This window comes from Nomascus leucogenys, chromosome 18 (assembly GCF_006542625.1).
Source record: "Nomascus leucogenys isolate Asia chromosome 18, Asia_NLE_v1, whole genome shotgun sequence".
Lineage (NCBI taxonomy): Eukaryota > Metazoa > Chordata > Mammalia > Primates > Hylobatidae > Nomascus > Nomascus leucogenys.
In genome coordinates this window covers 5,722,150-5,727,679 of record NC_044398.1, presented here as the reverse complement: position 1 = coordinate 5,727,679, position 5,530 = coordinate 5,722,150, and the positions used below count along the sequence as shown (strand labels likewise).

Sequence of the window (5,530 nt, the reverse complement as noted above, 5' to 3'; positions counted from 1 at the left end):
TGCTGGCTTATTGTGCACTTGGCAGAGTAGAAGCAAAATCTCAGAAGTGACTGCACATTCTCTGCAACCAGCTTTGACCCAGGGAAAGAGGAGCCAGATTCTCACTCTGAGATGGTGCGGGGGCCAAACTTAACCCATTACACGTGCATTAGTGGTGGTCATTCTGCAGTTGATGGGCAACTCATACCAGGCAAGTGAAGGGAGTTGGCTAGGTTTTTCATCTTTTAAACTTTTAATTTACATTTTAAACTCAAATCTATTATCAGTGCCTCAGATACAATTGAATCTTAAGTCTTTAAAGACCCCTTAAAACCAAAGTAGACTTTTTTTTTTTATGTGTCCTCCCTTTCTGGTAGTCACTTTCCCCCTAGTCTCCAGTTTTATCCCAACTTAGAGTCCACAAACTTATCAGACCATCTATGGTCTTGGACTTGGGCCTTTCTAGAGGGAATCCTAGTGCATGACTTCAGATGAGCTGTGCCAGTACACCCAGTGCCTGAGACACTCTGAACAGAACAGTGTAGTAATTCATTTCCATCACGCCGTAGTACTGGAGCAGTACCCCAGTGTGTGTCTACATTGGGCCAAGGATTCTTGGCCCTGCCATTCTCTAAGAGGATATTGAGCACAATCTTGTGTAGTTAAGCAACCAGGTTAACATGGGGTCATTATGTGGTGTTTCAGAGCAAACTCTCATAGCAGGTACCTCGTGGATCAATCTTCTTTAGCACTACATGGCCATAGTCTGGAATAACTTCATCTTGGGTTGAGTGTGTTCCAGGTGTAGTCTCATAACTTCTCATCTGCCACATCTTTGCCAACTTCCTTCTGTAGTTAAGTTGCCAGACAAGCACTTCCTGATTTGCTAGTACATGTAGAGGGCCTGTCAATCCATTCATGACTGTTGCAAAGGACAGATAAGGGCTTGAAGGGGCACTGCCTAACAAGTTGCTGATATGGGCGCTTACATTGCTGCCCTCATGGTCACTGTGGATGGTGTGGTACAGGTGCACGAGCTCAGTGAACTGAGCATCCGTATAGCCTAACATGTTGGTGAAATTGTGGGGCCAGTGCAGCTTGGAGTCAATGCCCCCAATATTTTTGCCCTTTTAGTAGACATTTTGGTGGATCTTTGCTGCAACACAGGTAGCTTTGTGATCAGATCCACACAGTCTTCATAAATCAGCTCCCAGTGCTTGATAGCTCTGCATATGCTCAGGCAGTATTACTTTCACTGTTGAGGGCTGTGAAGGCTGCACGGAGCTGAAACATGGGATGTATATTGGTGGGAAAGTTGTCCGGCATGGTGACCACATGGGAGGGTAGAGCTGTCCTCTTTGCCCACTTTTTTGAAAGCCAGGATACGTGTTTCCTCTGTTGGGATCTGTTCAGCCACCAGCAACTGAAATAAACCCTCCAGCAGGGGTTCTTTCTTACCCTTAGCCTTGGGTGGCAGTTTTTGGCACTCAGGGACACTAAAGCCTCAGAAATGGATGCTTTCATTAGGATCAAGAACTGATGTTTCATATACCAATCCCTTCATGCCTCTCAGGCCACCACACATCATGCCCACAGTGTTTTGGCCCACCACCCTCTTGCCACGTTGCCGTCTGAAGATCTTAATTCTGGCCTGCTCCTTGGGTATCAGGTAAGCTGATATGTCTTCCGAATTCCTGGAGAAGGTACTGGCATGCCAGGCAGCAAGAACAAGACAAGATACGTAATTCGTTCCCAAGAACTGGGTGACAGTAGTGAGTAAAGCCATGGTGGGCCAACTCTGGGCTCTGATAGGCCGAGAAGGAAGGAGAGAGCTGCGGCAGGAACAGGAGCCTATGTTGCTGCACCAGAGGCCATGCCAGTGGGTAGACAAGGTTCTTGTTCTTTAAAATGAGGCTCATGCCTGTAATCCCAGCACTTTGGGAGGCCGAGGCGGGTGGATCACCTGAGGTCAGGAGTTCAAGGCCAGTCGGGCCAACACAGTGAAACCCTATCTCTACTAAACATACACAAAATTAGCTGGGCATGGTGGCAGGCACCTGTAATCCCAGCTACTCAGGAGGCTGAGGCAGGAGAATCGCTTGAACCCAGGAGGCAGAGGTTGCAGTGAGCCTCTCGTGCCACTGCATTCCAGCCTAGGTGACAGAGGGAGACTCCGTCTCAAAAAGTAAATAAATAAATAAATAAATTAATTAATTAATGTGACTAAAGTTTGAGAAAAGTACAAATACACCAGGCACCTTATGATAGAAGTAGATGGAAATTAAGTTTGATGAATGCAGCAATTGAAGAAAGGCCATCACAACTCAGGACTATTAGAAACCCTTGGCTGTAGGTGTGCCTGGAAATTGAAGGTCTGTTTGCCACACGACTGCGAATCATCTGCTACACAATTGGCAACTTACACTGACATTTTCTTTTCTGTTGCCATTGTGTTTGTCTATCCCAGGAGGAACCCCCATGTATCATCCCTCCCAACTCTTTTTCTCCCCTTGACCCATCTGTTCATTTTCAATTCTTTTCTGGATTACTCTGGCAGAGACATTAAGCACATTTACATAATGCATATTTTAAAAAGCACCAAAAGGAAGATCTATTTAATCTTACAGTAGACCCAATTCTACCATTTGGTTGTTCAGTCCACAGCAGGACATTTTCTGGTTAATATTCTGACAGATTAAACAAAAGGAATGGATTGCTGGCTTGTATTTTTATATGTATCTTACGAAATCTATTTGTTTTAAAAAATAAAAAAACAGAAGTGCAAAAATGATTATGAAAACAAATACACTTCATATCTGTATGCTAGCAAAGTTTCATTTCAGATAAAAAAGCTACATGTTGAATTGATTAAAAATGATTTACTGAGAAAATATACATATGATGGCTTAATATTCCTTCCTGAGTTTAGTTGAGTTTAGGTTATAAACAAATGCTAAAATGAACTGCAAATATTTTAAAGATTATTTGTATAAAAATACATTTAAGGAGTGTGAAACTCAAAAAGATTTCATTTGAAGTTTAGCTGACAGATGTTGCTTTATGTTTCAGTAAGCTAAAGTAAAAAGTGGTTGATATCACAGATATTTTATAGTTCATTTATCAAAGTAAATTCATAAAAAGTTTTACCTTATTCTCATAGAATTGAAATGCTTTAGTTTTTTGTAGGAGTATGTAAATTCTTTCAAATCTAATTGTGGCATCAAAATAAAATTAAAGTAATGATGAAGATCTGCAGAACTTCAAGACTTCCTTCAAAACAAAAAGCATATTTAAAATCGTTCTGAGTTTTTCAGTTCTTTTGGCCTGGGCAGCTTCCTGCATGTCTTGTCATAACTCCCATGTTAAATTTAGTCATATATTCAGAAAATGGAGAGAAGTACTCACCACTGGCAGGTGAAAACAGGAAATAAAAATATTGACTTGGGATGTTCCCAGGGCCATTAATGAAAGGATTATAGTTCCTAAGGCCACCATGAATAGGAAAGTGGGCATAATTACCTCATTGGGCACCCGCTTTATTCCAATTCATGGTGCCTATAATTTCTGGTTATGTGAGGAACATGGCAAAATAGATTGCATTGTAGTGAATTTTTTTAAGTGCCTCTTAAAGATCTTCTATTTTTAAAGTCACAGAGAATCTTCACTTTTCCATTTCCTCTCTTTTGGAAACACCTGGGATATTTTGTAAATGCCTAGTCTTGCATTTTGATGCTTTAGTTCTAACCAAAATGAGCACACACCTGATCACCGATGGTACTGTTTATCTGGAAGACCAGGCTGTTTCGGATCTCATAGGACCCTGAACTAGAATTGCTATAAAAATGGATATATATATATATATATATATATATATATATATATATATATATATATAATATATATATTGTTGTTGTTGTTGTTCAGGTTCTGATTAGAACACTAAGATAAATTATTTGGAAAAAATTTCTTCAAGAGAAAGGTATTCATCTAGGAATCATCTATCAGAGAGTTACCTGTTATCTTGGAAAGTTAAATTGATGGAATTTACTGAGAGGTGATGACTTTTGCTTTTAGAAAAATATAAAGGCAATTCGCCATTTAACTTAGCAGTTTGCAAGGCTTATGGCAGTCTGCATCAGACATTTACACTGAATGTACTTTGATTATGGTATAAATCACTCAAACTGTGTCCATTTTGTTTGAAAGTATTGTTTATTGAATACATTGCTCACAGATGATATCAGGGAAATAACTTTGATTATAAACCATAACTGATGGATTAGATGGTAAGGCTTAGTTCCAGAGGAGGGGGTTCCAAGATGGAGTTTCAGTTCACGCAAGAGGGTAAGACTTGGAAGTTCTTGTGGGCAAGGCATCTTAGGGGGACAATAAAATCCACTCCTGCTCTGGCTCCACTCCTACCAGATAAAGAGATGTTTGAAATATGAGATCCTGGAGGACTTGTCTCTTTCTTAGGGCCTGAAAAAATGAGTATGAATACTGCCTGACTACATTGTAAGGCACCAATATATTTGGCTCTCAAAAGGGAGAATAGTTTATTTAGAAGCTAGTTGTCCCTGAAGAGTTCTCCCCGTTGTGATAAGGGGATGCTAGAAAGTGGATTGGGCTAGTGGCTGCAGAACAGGCGGACATGGTGTCTGCCTGTGTTACCCCTACTGGAGGGATGGTTCTGCCTGAGGTCAACCACCAACTTAACACCGGACACCTCCACCCACTTCTCATGACTAGACACCCCAGGGGAGGGAAAAGGGCAATTCAGAACTGAGTTTATGCCTTACTTGACTGAAAAACTCTGAAGTGGCTGAGAAAAAAAAATACGTGGAATTGACTTAATTAAGTTTCCGCCATCCAGCAACTAAGCTCAATTATAAAGACAAATATTATTTTACATATCTGATTTTTCTCAGCTAAAAATATTGTGCTGACAAAGATTGCTGTAATTTCAGTAAATGTGCTCTATTTCCTACGTGGATGTATAAAATGATTTTGGAGCATTTATTTGATACTAGGATCAGCTTCATAGATAGGATTGTAAACTATTTTATAAAGTCCTTTTAATGGATTAATAAGGAGAAATTAATTACCATATGTTGATATGCTCAGAAATGTTTACGTAACCTATTAGTTGATTGGAAATTTTAAAATAATTAATGTTTCAAGTAAGAAATCACCAGTAGCAGAAGTTCAACATATCAGTTACAAAAACCTTCAGGATTTTGCCTGCCAATTTCTAGAAATGCTCACTTAAAGGAGCAGATTCTATTCTGTGAATGCATTTAGAGTGTTTGAGCTGATTTCATGACATCCTAAATTTTTTCGTAATTGTAAGACCATTGAGAGAACCATTGAATTACATTTTTGAATTAAATACTTTTTTTTTTTTTTTGCTTTTCTTACTTTTTAAAGCAGTTGAACTTAATCTTTTATTGCTCTAAAAATATGGCTCAAGTAATTTGTAAGGATTTCCCTTAAGGATGTATTTTTTTACATACTTGGTAATCAACCATTTCTCCAAAGGTTTTGGAGACAT

The 5,530-nt window shown here is 39.4% G+C and overlaps 1 pseudogene; it reads right to left on the bottom strand.

The window, feature by feature from the left end:
* Positions 1–380: 380 nt before the first annotated feature.
* LOC100606059 lies at positions 381–1,765 on the bottom strand (annotated as a pseudogene).
* Between the last annotated feature and the right edge of the window lie 3,765 nt (positions 1,766–5,530).